Raw genomic sequence first — 18,929 nt, forward strand, 5'->3', positions numbered from 1 at the left:
GTCTCCCTGCAGCTCGCAGCCGACAGCAACTACTTTATCCCTATCGCCAAAGGCCTAGCTCCCAACTCCAATAACATCATCGACGTCCAATTCCAGGTCCCCATCGGGTACGGTGGCCCGACGGGCGAGTGCTACCTCGTCATCGAAGAGACCCAACTCGGTACCACCCCCGGCCAGCCTATCGCCATCACCTTCCGCTCCGCAGCACCGTTGATCAACGTTGTCGCTGGACCCACCCCTTCTCAGAGCCAGAACGCGAAGCGTGACGCGCCCGGCCCTTCGGGCACTCTCCAGCTGCCGCAGGGTAACGCTGTCTGGGACAACACCGTCGGGCTCGGCCACGTGGTGTACCAAGGCGTCGATCAGCCGTACACCAACTCCCAGGGTGTGACCCACGTCAAGACACACCACATCGAGATCTCGCTCCAGCTCGAGGCTGATAGCAACGATATCGTCTCTCTCGCTAAGGGCCTGGCGCCGAACAGCAACAGCGCGGTCGATGCCCTGTTCCAGATTCCGATCGCATACGGCGGGCCGACGGGAAAATACAACCTTATCATTGAGGAGACTCAGCTAGGCACCACCCCTGGCCAGCCCATCCCTATCACCTTCCGGTCTGCCGCTCCTCTCATCAACGTCGTTGCTGGTCCGACGCCCTGAACGATGCTGCTGCTTGTTTTCCTCTGACGAACTTGATAGATATTCACGACCCTTATGATTGACACGATTCCTATCACTTGCTCGTTAGATAGATAGCGCTCTGCGCTCGCCGCAATAACACTCGTTTCGTAACCTGATGGAATATGCGAAATTGAACAACCAAACACATATACATGTCAAAGGGTGGTACCCACGTACGCAAGGTGCAATTTCGAGCGTTTCAGTGCGCAACCAAAGAGGAACAATGTCCTGCTTCGGTTACTCGGATCTCTTACGTCCTTGCGCTCCATCCGTTCGACCTCCTTGTCTTTTCCTCGCTGGAAATACGACGGTCGTGCCTTGTCCGTGAATATCGACCCGCTTCCTTCTCCTGGATCCATCGGATCAAGTGGCTCCACGCCGTTATTCAGGAGCCTTGTGGAAGAGTCTAATCGGGAATGTGCCCATTGAGTTCATGATGTGGCTGGTTCGACATTGCCAACCCTCCACTGATGGTAGCTTACACTCGTCCTGCGACGCTGATGCTTTCATCTTCAGTCCAAAGGCCGCGGAGTGGTCACTTTTTAGTACAAAAATAGCGGGCATGTTGACAACACCACCGACAGTAGATTGAATGCACTTCTGCAATCCCGTACTCCGTGGTGCAGAGCCTCCAGTGTTGCCTGCGAAAGTCCGAAAATGTGGGTCGGTGCTTGCAAGGTGATGAAGGAGGCAACACAGCGCCGTCCCTCCTATTCTTGCCGACACCATAATCCGTGAAGAGAATGATTGATGGACGACGTCATGCTCCTCAGCTTCGTGCCATTATCCCGGAGGCGTCGTCGGTGAACACGTTTTTGGGCCGAGCAGTGGCGACATTATCTTTGCAAAGAGTATTCCGCAATCCATACCGACACGAACCGCCACAGACTATCCGCATGCATCCATCACGCTGTCGTGTCCCGCGAGTTCAGCACGTGGGTGTGGGTCAGCCTTAGCGTGGTATGACTCATGAGAAGGAGGAAACGCTCAGAATCACATCAGATCCCCGCGAGTAGAATCGGCTCTGACGTAGACTTGAGTTTGCGTGTTGTTGAGAGGAGAAAAGGATCGGCGGAGACTCCATGCACAGTCGTGAGGCCATCATTATTGGCATGCGTGAGTCATCAGAAACATCATCAACAGAAGTGCCTCCACAGCAAATTCCTAATTCTGCAGGAATACCAGTAGCTTCTCAATATATTGTTCGTTATTCCTTGATGCATAACTGGTAATCCCGTTGGAGGAGAGCATCTCTGACATACTGGAAGGAATCAACATCGCTAAGCAAATCATGTGAGGGGACGACCTGCCTATCTCATTCATTCAAGGAACCCGTTCCTCGACTCATCCAGGCGAGGTATTTTCTTCGATCCGCAGTTAATGAGCCCCGCAACGTACGATTGTTATACCGGAACTTCCGTTCCAAGTCTTAGAGGTGCCGCGCAGACAGTCGCAGTATCCGCTGAGCAGCAGCAACTCGCAGCATCCCGAGCAATCGCACACTATATCCAGCGCCTTCTTGGGGTTTCCCGGACCTCTCTAGGATTTAATACTGTTGATTTTTAAACGCGTCCATCAAGGGGAAGCACATCCCTTCCATCAAGCTGCGGGGCTTGAGCTTGACGGCTGCAACGGATGGAAGCGAGCTTCGGGCGTCTGGGAATACCTTTCAGTACTGATCATCGCGGAACTGCGGATTACGTGTCTGGTGGTCTCCTCCTTGTGCCATATTTGGTAACAGGAACGCTCATCTGGGCGTAAGGGAAAAGAGAAGACGTGTAAAGCCGACATCGGAAGTGTCAAACCCGCCTCCGAGCGGCACCCGGGATATGTTACGTTGTGTTCCCTAAGAACCCACATGACTTGTGGGAACATAGGTCGAATGTGCCTTCGAATAGGGAAGACAGGGATATGATGATCGTGATGGGTTCTGGGCGCATCCCATCCGGGATAACGATGCGATACGTCTCGACCACGTTGGACATATACAGCCACTTGCATCCACCATATCGGCAGCAGGCATTGTATAACTGATCATCCTTGTAAGAACGTTCAGGCACATCACGACATCAACGCACTTTTGACAATAATAGCATTGTACAGGTGTGAGGGTGAGCAGGCATGGCATACTGAGCTAGCCACTAGCCCAAGCACGGCCGTGCACCGTGTACAGGACAATCGAGAGGCTTAAAATAGAGAAGGTTGAGATGCCCATAGCGACGGACCAGGGTCTCAGGTACGGGGTTTGCGGGTTTCCATCACGAATCGTGGCAGTTAACGTAAACCAGGATTTGGGCGCTTAAACCTCCCAATCCTTGGGAGACGACTGATTTTGAGCCAGAAGAACATCACGAATCATACAGTAGCATGTGGCTCCTAGAGATCAGATCCTCTCAGGATACACTTGTGTGTAGTGGACATAGCACTCGACAATATTCAGCAAATGATGGTGGCCGTTTGTCTTACAATGATCGAACCGGATTTGGGTTCTTTTGGATGCGGTGCCATGCCACACGGATCCTTTTTCGCGCTTCTCTCTCCTCGTCCCTACACTTTGCTATTCGCTCCTTGAGTGACTGAATTCTGTGTCTGCAACTTTGTGGTCTACTCTCCAGGGATCAGATACTGCCTCATGCGTCTATCTTGCGGTGGAAGCGGCAGAACGGTATGGGACTCAATGCCTGTCAATACCTGCCGAATCCTAGCGTGTCAAGATCTCGGAATTGCTGTGTGGGACTGAACTGGTCTGGTCAGCTCGAGTCAGCTTGACGCCACATGAGGACGTTCCAGCACTCTCTACGGTCTCTCTAGACATCGTTTTGATGACTTTGACAAGGGATTTCACATGACTCGTCCTTCTAGGACAACCCAGCTGCTCCTTAAGGCGATGACGTGTCCTGAATCGGCCGACAACTGTGGACAAGCGAACCAAACAGTCAAGAGTGTATGGATCCTTTCGGCGCCACTTGTGCGCTCACGGGAGTGCGGTTAAGTGTAAGAATCCGGCTCTGCATCTCTTATTCCGGGAACCACCTCGAGCAGTGCCCCGCCCCTCCCACAAGAGGAGGGGTCGTTAACTGACTCCCTTCGACGTTTCACATCGGCCATCGCTCGTGGCACCTTACTTGTCCTTACCCGAGGGCGCATTGATGGGACACACCCAAAAGACACGCCGCCACGCAGGTATTCTGGCGGACAGCATTCTTGTCCGCCGTGCGCTACGGGGTCCGTTCTATCCTGGTTTCTGCCTTCGGTCATTCAATTGAGTCTCCTGAAAAAATCAGAAATTGAGTACGTGGTCCTTGGTAGAGAGCAATCTTGTCATCCAACGGGGACTGATGAGGTTCGGCTGTGGGGGATGGTCACAGCATGATCCCGGTGGACGGAATCCGGATATCCCCTTTGTCATCCCCTTTTCATGCAATAAGCTGATGAGACGTGATGACTGTCTGAACGAGACCAAGACAAACCCGCTCTTTGGTATATATCCCCGCGGCTTGGAGCCCTGTCTACACCGTCAATCCAGAAAAACACTCAGATCCCACGGAACAAAGCCCCGCCACTCAAATCCCCTAGCCCATCTCACCATTGATAATGGCATCTAGCAATAGCCCCACCAGCAGCACTTCGTCCTCTTCCGGACAGGCGAGCACCCGCTCGGGAAGGCAGCAGCCCAGGGATGAAGGTCGTTCCGTAACTCACGCCACCCAGGCTTGCGACGGTTGCCGAAACAGGTTTGTGCTTTTGCTCCATGGCTGGCAGGAGAGCTGATAGCAACGATCTAACAGGAAAGTTCGTTGCAATGGACAAATAGGTGTCACGGGATGCTCCCAATGCGCGAAGTCAGAAATCGAGGTATGAGAACGCCGTAGACCCAGGGGATATCACTTATCCCTTCTAGTGCCGTTTCGACGGGAAGGATATGCGCCGCCCTCAGCACCGTATGGAAGGACAATATCAACAAGGGTATTACCACCAGGTAAGTACCTCCATCTAACCGCATGGTTATTTTGACCGTGCCTTGCAGAGCGGCGCGAACATGGGTACCCAATCCAATTATGGATATGCTTATGAGTCATCATCCTCAGGGGGCTCCCTCTCTCCAGGTGGATACTATCAGTCTCCTGGTCCAAACTACGGGCATCAAGGGTATTCCGGGCCTCAGCAGCAGGGACAGTGAGTAAAACGGTTAATGCCTCCTATTTTCCCTTACATAGTCATAAGGTGGCCGCAGCAACAACAAGCGCAGCAGGCACCACAGCAGCAACAGAGGCAGCCGCAGTATGGCGTAGGACCTGGCGGCCAACTTCCTCCTGGAATGCCGTATAACGGGCCGCCCGGACAGACCGGCCGTGACCAACCCCCGATGGGACGGTATGTACATTGTCGCCGTTATCACACAACAGGCAGCTGATATTCTGGTAGTGGCCAAGGCCAAATTACGCAAGGCTTCACGGGTACTGCATTCCCACCCCCGGGATATTTCAAGTGAGTTACTTTTCCGTTCGTGTTTCGACAACCAGCTAACCCTGCACAGCCAAGAGCCCCGCCGCTAAAGTGTGAAGTTGAATAAAGCGCACAATACCAAGATTGCCATAGATTCCCCAATTTCACGCGCAACATCAACGCAGTATATCAGACCGATTCCAATTGCACAGATAAGACTTATGGCGGTAACGGTAACGGGTATAGCAGTATATATGGACTCTGGGATCTCATTGTATTTATTCGGGTTGTTAAATAACGGCTACTCGAGGTTTCGTGGTTCAAGTAATAATATGATGTGGTCAATCCTTAGCGCCCCAGTGCCTTTGAGGCATGGGTTCCTTGCAGCTCCAACTAGTAGAAACGTTTATATTCCTAATTCCGTCATAGACGAGCGTGGTACTGTTTTCCTGGGAGGAGTCATGACCGGGCGGGCAGGAGTTCTCCTCTGGCTTGAACCTACGTGTTCATCAGCGTCACCGTCACGTCACATGGAAAGTCGAAGCCGAAGCCAAAGGGGAACCGCTCACTCGCATGCGCGCGGATCGTTGATGATCCCGTCCCGTACTCCGTCGAGAGCATCACACTGCTCCAGGGCGAGGTCGTGGATCGTGCTCCACAGAGCAGGGGAGATCCACTGTGGCGAGTTCTGGGGCAGTACTTGGAGCTGGAGGTAGAGCGACCAAGGGTGCATATGGGATCTACAGTATGTATGGCGTCAATCAAGGGCCAGTGTGCCAGTGCGTCAGGGTGATTAGAGGAGTAAGGGGGGAGCTTACAGCCAATTTGCAGGTGAGCCAACGGCCTGCGTACTTCTGTCAGCACAGACTCAGATCATCAAAAGAAAAGGGAAGTCATACAACGCCGTCAAAGTCCTCCGGATAGTCCTGTACCGCTTTCAGCCTGTTACCGTCAGTCACCCTCTGCTCCTCAGGTGCAGGTGCAGGACTCACCCTTCCCTCCCTCCTGTCGAACAGCCCAGATAGTAGCTCTTCGCTTCAGAATCAGAAGCATAGTACGATTTGGTGACCGCTTTGGCAAGGAGAACACTGGTGTGCAACGTCCTTCCCCCAAAATCGGTTGTCAGGTCCTACCACTGTGTCAGCCCGGACTCCCCGAGGCGCGGGCGCACATGTGCATGTATATGTAAATGTGCATGTACGTACAGGCCGATCCAGCGCCCACCGTCCCGAAGAGCTGTTCGACTCATGCCCTCCGTTCGTGCTCTGCCCCACATGTCCAGCAAGGAGGGAAACGTACGCCAAATCCCCGTAGCTCACTAGTTTTGTGTTTAGTTTTGTTAGCCTCGAGCAAGGGAAGGGGGAGGGGGACGGACCGCCGCCGCTCCAGCCTGCGTTGCCGAATGAGAGGAGCTTGCCGGACCAGGCGGAAGGGTCTGGGAGCCAGAGTTCTGTTTTTCCCCCTGTTTCAGTGGTGCTGGAACTGGAGAATGCGGTGGGCGCGGGAGTGGGCGCGGGAGTGACACTGGGGAGAAGATCGAACTCCAGCCTACAGAAAGCTGGGAAATGGGAAGCGTTTACCCTGCCGGAGGAAGAGTGGAGGTCGAGCGGGGTGTTAGCGGGGTAGTAGGTTGATTTGTGTAGCGAAGCGAGGGGGGAGGTGAAGTTGAAGGTGGTGCATTGGCTCTGGGGGGAGTGGGAGGGGGTGGGGGTGGGGGCGAGAAAGAGGGAGGAGAGGGAGGGGAAGAGGGAGGGGAAGGAGGGGAGGGAAAGGATCAGCATCGACCGTTGGTGTTGAGGACTTCTGCACTGGGGGATCTAGTGAGCGGCTTGGAGTGCGGGAAGGAGCTTGTCCGCGCTGTTTGGGTAAGATGTACTCCGGGAAGGCGGTCTGCAGGCTGAGCGGTAGAGAGACAGACAGACAGAGACAGACACGGGGAGCAGACAACTAAGAGTGCAGTATCCCCTCTAGAAGGAAGCCGTTGGCCAAAAACCCCAGACATTCGAGAGGTCGAGAAAGAGTATAAATATCCCATCCCATCTCTTTAGCGCCAGAGAAGACCAGAAGCAGTGCACACTTCCCAATGGATCAGGAAGCCTTGCTCAAAAGGCACCTGCGCCAGCGAGCCAGCGAGCCAGCCATCTGGGTCGGTTTGGGGTGGGGTGGGGTGGGAAGATGGCGCCTTAGGCTCTGAAGATAAACTTTGAGGGGCTGGTTGGGCTGGTTGACCTGAGGTAGATGGGAGGACAGCCATGGGAGAGTTCAAACAAGGTAGAGCGGGGAGATCAAAGAGTTGCGGTTGAACGGAGGGCTGTGCAATGTACTACAGTATCGATATGGTGGACCTATGCTCGCAGGTATTGGGTGACTGAAGAGTGCATTTTGTGATAGGAAGGTTAAGTATTTATAGTTATATTTACTGGATTGACGAATGCTGGTCGAGTGATACGAGTGGGAGAGAAGAGGAGAGGGATCGGAATCGGCTAACAGCGGGCCGAACCCACCGCTCTCTGCTCTCATGACGTAGCCTCACGACTCTTGCAATTGCTTTAATTTATACCACTACAGTCCACTCTATTCCCCTTCCTATTCCCATGCCCGCCCCCAATCCCGCCCCCGAATATAATCACTGTAACTGTAACATCTAGCAATCGTCTCACCTATAGGAGTAGGAGGGGTGAAACGGAAACGCCTCACCGCCTCGCCGGCGTCAGCAAACCGATGCACACGACAAGTAACAGGTCACAGCTGTAACAGAGGGTGAAACGTCCCCTTCAAGCTATGAGCTATAAGTCCTGGTGGCTCTCTCACTGTCAGGTAGTCTTGTTCCCTCCCTTTACTTTTGCTTTTGCTTTCCCTTGTGCTAAGACGCGGGCGTCGACCTTCTATCTATCTACAAGCGCGGGCGCTCCCACTTCCCTCATAACCAGCACAACCACGACCATAACCAGCACAATAACGGCCACAACCACGAAAACGATAACGACAACGATGTCCACCCCCACACGCACAAGCACACATCAGCCCGCTGGCCGGGCCCTCCTGTTCACAACTACACTCCTCTTCAGCCTCCCTAGACCTGCGGCCGCTTTCTGGTACGGGAGGAACTGTATTGTCGATTCGTGCGTCCCTTATTTTCAGAGTATGCTGTTGCTGATTTTTGCTCACGCTCTCCCCCTCCCTCGCCCGCTCGCCCACTCGTGCTCGCTCCCGCTCGCACGCTCCCAGAACCGGCAGCTACACCTGCCCCCCCATCCCCTGGTCCACAGGTTTCGGCATCGGCCTAACCCTCCTCCTCCTAGTCCTAGCGCTCATATTCCTAGTCGCCTGGTTCTCCCGCCCCGCAAGAGAGGAGCACGTAGAAGAAGTATGGGTCGCGCCGTCTCATGTGTTTCAGGTGTCGCCTTTGCCGGGACAACCAGGAGTTGGACTGGGACTTGCGGGCCAGCAGGGGCAGGTGGTAGTTATGCACCAGGTACAGGGAGGAGTCTACCCTTGGATGCCGAGTTATGGTCCTCCCCCCACCAACCCCAACCCCAACGGCAACAGTTCGACCGCCAGTGCCAACCCCAACTCCAACTCCAATTCCCAGGGAGCACAAGTCCCCCTCCACCCTCCCCCTTCTCCCCCCCTAGGACCCTACGCAAGTACCATACCCGAGCAAACCCCCAGGAGCGGGGTGATGCGTGACGTCCCGCTCAACAGCGCGCGAGAAGAGAAATGGGAGGAGAAGAGGCTGTATGAACCTGGGAACGACCGCGGGAACGAGGGGATGGGGATGGGGGGCATGGGGGGGGATGTGTGGAGACAACAGGGGACGCCGAGGATCGTTGTTCAGGAGGAGAGTAGGTTCCGCTAACTGCGGGCTGCGGGAGTGCGGGACTGGTCCTGCGTGCGTGTAGACTTTTGCTCTTGTTGGTGTGTAGGATAGGAATCATCTTTGTTCGTTTTGTTTCAGCTTTTTTTGTGCTGAAGATTCTGCGAGTGCTGGAAGACCGGTCTTGTGTTTACAGGTGGTTATGGTGCGGATGTGGATGCTGTAAGAACATATTGCCTTGGAGCACTAGTGGATGCAACAGTATCATACCCTGATCAATTAGCAACGAGTACAATTATTTAATCTATCTACAGGACAAGAATCAGGTGATCATGACGTTACCTCCACAGAATCACGTGCTACACAGCCTCCGGGATTACACCAAAGGGTTCGGCGGATGTGAACGCGTGAGAGGATGGCTTGGCGAGGTGCGGAGGGGGACAAGAACGGGATAGGCTAGGATTAGACTGCGCAACTCTTACTTTCAAACCACCATCACCACCACCACAGAGCGCATACATCCACCTCACGCAACACGCACACCATGCTCCCCCTCCTTCCCCTCCTCTCCCTCTTCCTCCTCCTCACACCCGCACACGCCTACTACAACTGCTACTACGACTCCTTCGGTCAATACCAGTGCTCCAACTACCTTCCGTACGGCGCACGCGTAGGAATAGGGATAGGCATCGCAGTGCTTGTTATCCTTTTCTTTCTTTGTTGTGGGCTGGCGAGAAGGAGGAGGGTGAGGGCGATGAATGCTGCTTATCTACAACAACAGCAGCAGGGGCAGCAGGCTGGGCAGGGGGGATATTACCCCCAGTCGCAACCGCAACCGCAACAAGGCTGGAACTACTGGAGGAATAACCAGAATCAAGGGCAGATGGAGCTCGGCAACCGGACTTCCCCCCAAGGTGGGAACGGGGCGAACGGGAACGAGGGAGGGAACGGAGGAGCGCCACCACCGTATGACAACACCCAGTTCCCGCCGAAGACGTACCAGGGGGGGTATCAGCCTGTGAGTGGTTTTTTTTTCTGTAATGGGGAGGGAGGGATGCTGAGGGATTTTGTTGGGTTTTTAGCCTGCGGGGGCGCCACCTGTGTGAGGGGGTTGGAGGACAGGCGGGAGGGGAGGGGTTTGTGCAGTTGGGGGGTTGGGAGGGAGTTGGAGGGCAATTGGGAGTTGAGAGCCGGCAGTTGGAGTCGGGAGTTGGGAGTTGGAGTTGGGAGGCGGAAGGAGTGGTCGGAAGGAGAACAACGTCCACTTCATCTGCTTCAACCGCTTCGAGTTGTTCAAGTTATCCAGCGCTCGGGTACGCACTCTGGGACAGCCCAGTTCCTGCTCAGAGTCGCAGAGTCCAGACTTTGGAGAACGTGTGAGGGAGACAGTACATATATTGGACGTACATTTCCCACAGTACCTTCCGTTCCTGTCTTTTCGTCTTTTTCTTATGTCTACACTGTACAGGTCATGTTCCCCAGACTTTTTTGTCCGTTGTATACACTAACTAAAAACACTAACTGACGTTTCTTGTTCGTTGTATACAGCTGCCGTCGATCTTATAGTTATAAGAAAGAGTTACGGAGCACCGTGGTGTCGTCCCACCGTTGCCCCAAGCTTGCCTGGAGCCCACGTGGCTCCTCCACTGCTGCCCTGGTTAGGCAGCAGTGCAGCAAGTTCGACAGAGTGCACAATAGTGCACTCCCTGGGCCTGCCCGTTCACTGCCATTCGCACCCCTCCCAGCCCGGCACCATGCTCTATCACCCCAGCACCCCCAGGCCCCAGGACGCTGCCTCCCACCAGTCTGCGGCCCAGAAACCTCACCTCCGACCCCACATCGGAAACGGCCCAAACGGAGCGAGAGAGCAAGGGCTGAGAAGCAGGCACGCTGGCGCGCAAAGGTTGCAGAGCGTCAGCGTCGCGTGGAGGGGAATGTCATTCAGGTTCTGCAGAAGAACCCCGACACCTGCGTTGTGCAGCCACAGAGCAATGCTGTATGTGAGAAGATCGAAGATTGAAAACACGAACTTCTTAGGTATATCTTACAGACACCTGCAGCTGTCGATCTTAGAAGTATATGTAGCGTGACTGTGTCGAGCCACAGCCTGAGTCCGCAGTCCGCACTCTGCAGTCTGCAGTGCACGTCGCGTTACAGCATATCTGTCTATGTAGCCTAGGCCTATTCTCTGCTCCCTGGGGTCGTTGGCATCTGTACATGTGACAATCCCTAGGAATGACACTCCCTGCCTGCTCCCTCGAGCTTAAGTTAGGGTTGTTATGCATATGCATATGTCCTTCTGCCCCTTCTGTCCCTTCTGTCCCTTCTGTTCGTAGTGCAGGGGGTCACGCCAGTGCAGCTGACTGGGGCTTACAGCGGATGGGCGGATGGTAACACACTAGTCCCATTAGACCATATACCATATACCCATAACCAAAAAGTACAGCACAGAAGCACAAAGCACACCAGCACACCAGCCCCAGACTCGCTCACCAGCGCTCCCCGCTCCCCGCTCCCCGCTCCCCGCTCCCCGCCCGGAGCTACATCCACCTCCTTACAATCCTCGGCCACGACCTCCCCATCATCGCCCACTTCGCCTCCGGCACCTGCTGGAAGAACGTTTCCAAAATCAGTACGTTCGCAAAAAGGTTAAACACCCTCTCTCCACCACACGTCTCGCTCGCATTGCCCGCACAAGGGGTATCGCACGGTCCGAGCGGATCCGGGTGCCCGCCGTTGTATGTCCCATCAGCGCAGAGGCACGTATCCCCCCCCTCTAGCCCTGCGAGAGGGAAAGACCGACGCGCACAGACGTAGATACAGAGCTCGACTGTCATGCTCTGTATTGGGCCGGTGCTGTAGTTGGACAGAGAGTGGAGCGTTGGGTCTAGCGGGTCGGTATAGCAGCCTAAGGGGGCGTAGTCGTATTTCACCGGAGTGAGGGTAGCGCTGGGGGAGGCTGCGGACGAGGGGGAGGAAGTGGAAGTGGAAGTGGGGGAGGGGGAGGAGGTGTCGGGGGGAATCACGGATGTGGTGGAAAGGGAGCTGGCAGTGGGCGCGCCGAGGTTGCTCAGCACGGGGATGCCGCCAACGTCTACTGTTAGAGGGACGGGGATGTTGATCAGCCCTCCTTGGGCGATAAGCGGCTGCCCGCCTAGGAGCCCACCAAGGAGCCCATCAAGGAGCCCGCTCGCAGAGCCGGAGCCGGAGCCGGAGCCGATGCCGGCGGTAGGGAGCGCACCAGCGGCCTCGGTGCTCAGGGAACTGATGATTGACTCTACTTCGGAGAGGATGGATGCTGCTGGCCCGGAAGTTGGCAGTGGGGCCGTGCCGAGCACTTGGGTGCTTACGGAGCTGAGGAGGGATTCGAGTGTCGTGAAGATGTTGTCTCCCCCCGAGTCGGAGCCAGAGCCGGAGCCGGAACTGGGGTTGGCAGTCGCCGTGGGGGCGAGGTTGCTCAGGACTGGAATGCCGGCCACGTCGATGGTCACGGGTGCGTGGACGGGGATGATACCCCCGTCGCCGATGATAGGCTCTCCGCCGGTCAATCCACCAAGGAGACCTCCAAGCAGCCCGCCATTATCGGATCCAGAACCGTTGCCTGGCCCAGTACCTGAACCGGATCCGGCAGTGCTTGTCGCCGTGCTGGTGGGTGCGGCACCGGACCCCACGCCTGAGCCGGAACCAGGACTTGCAGTTTCCACATTGCTCAGGACGGGGATGCCTGCGACGTCGACTGTCAAGGGTGCGTGGATGGGGATAATACCGCCATCACCGATAATAGGTTCGCCACCGGTGAGGTCGCCCAACAGACCGCCCAGCAGGCCGCCGTTGCCCGAGCCAGATCCTGAGGTTGTGCCGGTGGGTGCTGCGCCGGACGCCGTGCCGGTCTCGACATTGCTCAAAGCAGGAATACCACCGACGTCCACGGTGATAGGTGCGTGGATGGGGATGATACCGCCGTCACCGATAATAGGTTGCCCACCGGTCAACCCACCCAGCAGACCTCCGAGCAGGCCACTATTATCGGAACCGGAACCGGAGCCAGAGCCGGGTGCGGCAGTCTCGAGCGCACCGACCGCTGCGGTACTGATGGAGCTGACGATAGAGTCGACCTCGGAGAAGATAGAGGCTGCTACGCCCGAGGTGGGGATCGGGTTCGTCCCGACCAATTCGGTGCTCACGGAGCTGAGAATGGATTCGAGTGTCGAGAAGATGTCGCCGGAGCCCCCGGAGCCAGGGGCGGAGGTAGGCGACGCGGACCCCGAGGTCGAAAGGTCTGTAGGGATGGAGAGGGAAATGCTGGGAATACTGAAAGAGAGACTGTCTGAAGCACTTGCAGTCGTGCTGGGTAAGACGGTGGTTGGGGATGCAGTTGCACTTCCGAGAATACCACTGAAGCGAATTAGCGCAAGTGCGGCACGCAGAAGACATGCACATACTTATCGATAATCTCGGCCGTTCCGGAGGGACAGTTTCCATTTGCGTCCACTGGAACGAGTTGGGTAGCATCGAGAGTGTTGCTACAGATGCAGGTTAATCCGCCGTTGGCCGTGGCAGAATATTGGTAGCCGCCTGCAGTGCAGGTAGCAACACAGGTCGAGGCATCAGACTGGCGTTTTCGGGGGGGTGCGGCAACGCTAGGAAGAACAGCGGCAAGAGGAGCACAGCCGAGGAAATGAGTAGATTGCCTGTTTTCACAATCATCAAATCAATATTTTCGGAGCCGAGTTTGGGGTACGAACCTCAATGATAAAAAGCGAACATCCGCACCTGGATCAGAAGCTTGGGAAGGAGCGGCCAAGGAAAGGAGAGCAAGGGTAGAAAGGAGTGACACCATAGTGGGCAGATCGAGTATTACCTAAGATCCAAACAGGGACTGCCGGAGGCGAGATGCTGATGATCGCCGGGACGGGATTTCACATCTAAACAAACAAACAGACCGAACTTTATACCAGCGGAGCGTGCTGTATGCTCCCCACCTAGTCGCCAGAGCAAGCTCGTAGGTTGCTGCATGACGGTATGTAGTCGAAGCACCACACCATCGAGCAGGACATATAGGTGGAATACCTACGCGTCGCGTTTGCGGCTTGGGTGGCTTGTCACAGACAGCGCGTCCGTTGGTGCTCACGTGTTAACGGCAAGTGCCATTCGCGTTGGCCCGATATGCGGCCGTTAGTGATATGTCCAAAGGCGTATCAAGAACAGATTCTATGCCAGCACCACAATTGATCAAATATCGCAGGCAGAGGAGTATGCACGAAAGATAGAACAGTGCCCATCAGTGGTCGGAAAGAAGAGGACAAGGAGGAGACATAGTACGAAGATATGAAACATATCAACATTGCCGAAAGCACTGTCACTAACAAACCCTTGTGCCTGTGACATCACGCCCTTTTTATTTTTCGGCGTCAGTCCTAGATATGGTTAACATTGCGTTCCTGACTGTATGGCAACCATCAGCGTAAATATCATTGTTAATAACCAATATTATCCATGTTCGTGCAAACTCTGGGCATACACAAGTAAATACGAGAACGGAACGGATCAAGGCCGAAAATAGAAACTCTAAATAAGGAATGTCCGGTGAAACCTGACAATGAAACCAGCCAGCTGGCATTTTTCAGCCCCTACGGTCACTGCCCACCTGTTCCAGAACTTCATTATTCTTCGTTCAACTCTCTCATCTGCTCCATAATCCGACCCCGCTGCGCAGCCACTGCAGCCTGGGTAGACATCACGTCCTGTTCGAGCTGATTCTTTTCCGCCTCCATGCGATTGACATGAGACCTCAAGGTAGTGACCTGAGACTGAAGTGTCTCCAGCTCTTCGAGCTTGCGAGCTCTGCCACGACGAGCAGAAACGGTATTCCGAAGACGTTTGGCGTCGAGTGCTGGATCGCCTGAGCCGGAACCCTCCGAAGAATGAGGCGATGAATGTGATCCACCGGAGGATTGTTCGGTATCGTATTGTGCTTGGGAAGCCGAAGGGTAGGTATGGCTAACGCGAGCCTGAGGCTGGGGAGCTGGGTATTGTCCTTGGCCACCAGTGTAGTAACTACCAGGACCGACTCCAGGATTCATCGTCTGTTGGTAGTACATCTGTTGCGCCTGAGGTTGTCCCACATATGTCTGGCCATATGGAGCGTTGACCGCGGGTGTAGTTGCTGGGTATCCGTATCCTGTGATGGGAGTTGAATAGGCCTGATTGAGAGGTATCCCCTGCTGCTGAATGTACTGACCATAACCGGCACCCTGCGGGTGGTACCCTTGGGCTTGCTGATACTGCTGTTGCTGCGGTAGATACTGCTGTTGATATTGCTGATATTGCTGGGGACTGACGCCGGGGGGATATGGGAAGTTAGGGTTGGACCTCGGGTCCCCGTATGGAAATGGGATATTTTGACCGGGCTGACGCGGGTGCTGTCCAGACATGTTTTGAAGTTGTGTACCGTGTGGAGTGACGCTGCGATCTCGATGGTGTGGCTTTAAGTCGAACATGTCGCGTTCCAAACGACCACCATTTATACGACCGTCGCGGCGGATATTGAGCCCTCCAGTCGGGCTTTCATCGATGGGTGACTGTGTGCGATGTCAGTTGCTCGGAATTGCTAACGACGGGTGATTCAGACAGAACCTCTAGCTTGATCGTATGTTCCATGCGAGCAGTCAGACGCACCGGTTCTGTGAAGGGCGAGAGAGGAGGCACCGGACAGGAAGGTAGAAAGTGGCACGGTCTTTGGTGATGGACCTGTTCACGGTCGCGATTTGCGGTAGGGGGAGACCAAACGTATATCCTTCGGCAGCGTACCCGGAGTGCACCCTCAAGTATTTGCCGCCCTTAGCGGAAGTTCGGGCTAAGGCAGGCCGACCCGTGAACTGCAGCAACGGAAAGCTATCGGGTGAGTTCACGTGCAGGCATTGTCGGTAGACACCCTGAAGCCCACAGAGGTTCGGGAATGGCACCGATGAGGGGCGATGGCGTGTATCAGATGGTTATGACTGGACAACGCCCAAGCTTTTGAGAGTCTCAGACCGGCCCAAGGCGTTTCGGACTATGCCGTTGACGACCGGAGCACCGGTCCAGCGAGCTGCAGTACAGATGCGGGGCGTGGAGAAAGATGTCCGTTCGAAAGACGACCGGAGAGGCAGCGAACAGAGAGGAGAGGACCACAGACCGTGTCCCACAAATTACGTGTTAGGAATGTTATCGACGTAATAAGCGCCTGATCCATCCAGTAGTCATTTGAGTTCCCGCGAAGAACTTCGGGATCTCTGGTATCTTTCCAGGGCCAGGAACGACCTCTCATGGCAGATCAAGTGCGATGAATGGAACATAGGCCCGATCAGAATATGCCGTCAACTAGAGAGTAGCGGCGGCATTCCGTCGAACACGGTATGATGACGTGGCGCGGCTGATAACCGGTGATAATATTTGTTCTAGGAGCTCGTGAATATATTGTGCTGCGAGGGATTGCCCTTTTTCGTGGTTTCGCTTCAACGGAGCGACTCAGAGACAGGAAAGGGAAGGTTGATTGAGTAAGAGGAGATGACAACGCTCCATGAGGCAAGGGAAAGGCGGGTCAAAGTTGCTGCGAGCAAGGTCGTATCCAAGCAGAATGGTCCAGTTTGGCAGTTTGGGCATTGCAAAGCGAATTCTGAACCGGCAGACGTTGCTACGGACCATCCAGGGTTGGATGCGGTGTTGGCACGAGACCATCACGCTAGAACATCAGTGAATCCATCAAATCCGAGTTGCTGTAGAGAGACAACAGCCGTAATAGTCGAGCCAAGCACCACCCGAGTTCCCAGTGCGAGTAGAATGCAGTAGAGGATGCGGCTGCTGAATGGATGTAACCGATCAAGACGTGGAGGCATCGCAAGGAGCCACAGGATAAGCAGGTGACCTGTGCAGTGTTCCGAGCCTGTGAAGTATAGGCAGCTTTAGTGTCGCTTTAGTATACATCGCTTCCTCGCCTTGCCTTTTGGCGGTGCCAACGCATCAAAGCATCTTAGATGGCGACAAGGGTGAAGAAGCAGAAGAAAGCAACAGAAAGGTTTCGGTGACCCGGGAGCAAACATGGTCGTCGTCGGCACCGAAATGCGCAGGGATAAACCCGAGCAGTGCCCGGAACTTCTGGCCAAATAATTAAATAAACAAGTAAGGTAAAATGATCACATCGGATAACGTGGTAGGGCGATATGAATTCCGCTCAGAGGCGCGCAGATACAACGAATTTCCCATCAACAACGAGGTCCTTGACTAGCCACGTCCATGTATTTTCCTCTTTCCAGCCCAAATATCCCGCCGGCATCGTCTTAGCTTCCATGACCCTATATCCCAACTTCATCATCGCCTGCTCGAGTCTAGCTCCCTCTCCGATGAGGCAAATCATGCGTTCCCATCCTTGTTGTCGGCCATACCGGTCAATCGAATCATGCAATACGTAGAATAGCCTCGGGTTCTTGAACCGGACGTTCGTCATGCTCAAACAGCTATAGCCAGCCCTGCGTGGGGAAGGAATGATTGGCGGTGGAAGTGACGGCAGCCCTAGCGCGGCGGTGTATGGCTTGACAATGGCGAGAGCGAAGATGGGTCCCAATTGGGCAGTCGACCGAATAATTATCAGACCCCCTCCTGGTCCGACCTCCTCCAGAAGTTCCTTCGTATGCTGTAACCGCTTCTGGGTGGGGGTCATAAACAACTTAGCTGCCATAAGCACGAGCGCAGAGGAAGCTGGCAGAACACTGGCGCACGTGGGAATAAAACTTCTCAAACGCATCATTCGCTATCCCAACAACCTCCTGCATGAGGGTCGAATCCCTCACCAGCTCCTGCTGCGATACGTATCGAGTTTCGTAGGACTCTGCTGGAGCGGAATCGAGCGAGGACATGGCGGTTAGCGATGAAGTTGGAGGGCGCCTTTACTGGGCTTTGAGCAAGGGTAATCCGCTCCCCCGGTTTGGGATACCGTCTGACAGCATGGAATACACGATGTCATCCACAATCGAAATGCTAGAAGGGTTACAAAGCAATGTGCTCCATCCATCAGCGTCGGAAACAACGGACGAATTTGGTTGAACGGGGACGGTAGAGCGGGGACAGAGCGGATCGCGATAATCGGGACGGTATATACGGATCGTTTAGATTCGTAAGCGGTTGATTGATTCGACATCGCGCCTTTGGTTGAGCACATATCGGTCGGCTCTTGTTAGTGATAGTCAGACTCGCCCATGGAGGATATGAACGACAGAGATGGACCATTCGACCTGATTGATGGTGGACCCTTCTGAGCGTGTTTTTTTGGCATCCGAAGCCCCGGTCCGCGAATCATAATCGCGGAATAAAGCAAAGAAGCAACATCCCCACCAGCGGAGGAGACGACTGAATGGAGGAGCATCATTTAACGGGAATTTTCAAGAATGAGAAGGCTTGCACCGTCCCGAAAGAAGACATCTCTCGAGAGAACGTTGGAACAGATCATGTCTCGGACAAATTATTTTTTTCTGTAAACACAAGAAAGCAGGCGTGAACACCTGTTGCAGCCGCTCTAAACACCGACATAATCCACCACTTTGGCCCCAATCCACGTCTATCGACAGAAAGCGTGGAGCACGATGGCGTATATGAATGCCGTTAGTGCCTAGATCCACGAAGCTAAATTCGTGGAATCATCAATTGGTCCAGATGTTGGCACAGTCAGGTTCTCTAGCGGGCTTGTGGACTTCCAGTGCTGCTCCCGGGCGCTAGTGGCATCGTGGGAGTGTGAGTGGCACTGCGAAACATCGGGGTCGCGTGCAGGTGGCTAGGGCGCTCTTGACACATCTGTTCGCCGTCTCCGGGGTGATGGGGGTTGTTGGCGCCGTTGATTCCCGCAAAGAGCACTGGTGGGGATGATGATGTTGTGTCGTGTCCAATACAGTCACCGAAGTGAAATTGCAGGACGTCATTGCCGGAGATGTCGTGCTTCCTCCGCAACCGACTT

General features: G+C 54.7%; 1 protein-coding gene across 1 annotated transcript in view; it reads left to right on the top strand.

Annotated features, from left to right (window-relative positions):
- Window positions 1-18,929, top strand: part of DACRYDRAFT_21795 (uncharacterized protein) — a 79,325-nt gene that overhangs the window by 44,888 nt on the left and 15,508 nt on the right. Inside the window, exons 10-11 of the mRNA XM_040772551.1 lie at window positions 2,580-2,593; window positions 4,359-4,442. The gene's annotated coding sequence lies outside the window, so the exon portion shown is untranslated. The remainder of the gene's footprint in view (window positions 1-2,579; window positions 2,594-4,358; window positions 4,443-18,929) is intronic.

The sequence above is a fragment of the Dacryopinax primogenitus genome (assembly GCF_000292625.1).
Source record: "Dacryopinax primogenitus strain DJM-731 SS1 chromosome Unknown DACRYscaffold_7, whole genome shotgun sequence".
Taxonomy (NCBI): domain Eukaryota; kingdom Fungi; phylum Basidiomycota; class Dacrymycetes; order Dacrymycetales; family Dacrymycetaceae; genus Dacryopinax; species Dacryopinax primogenitus.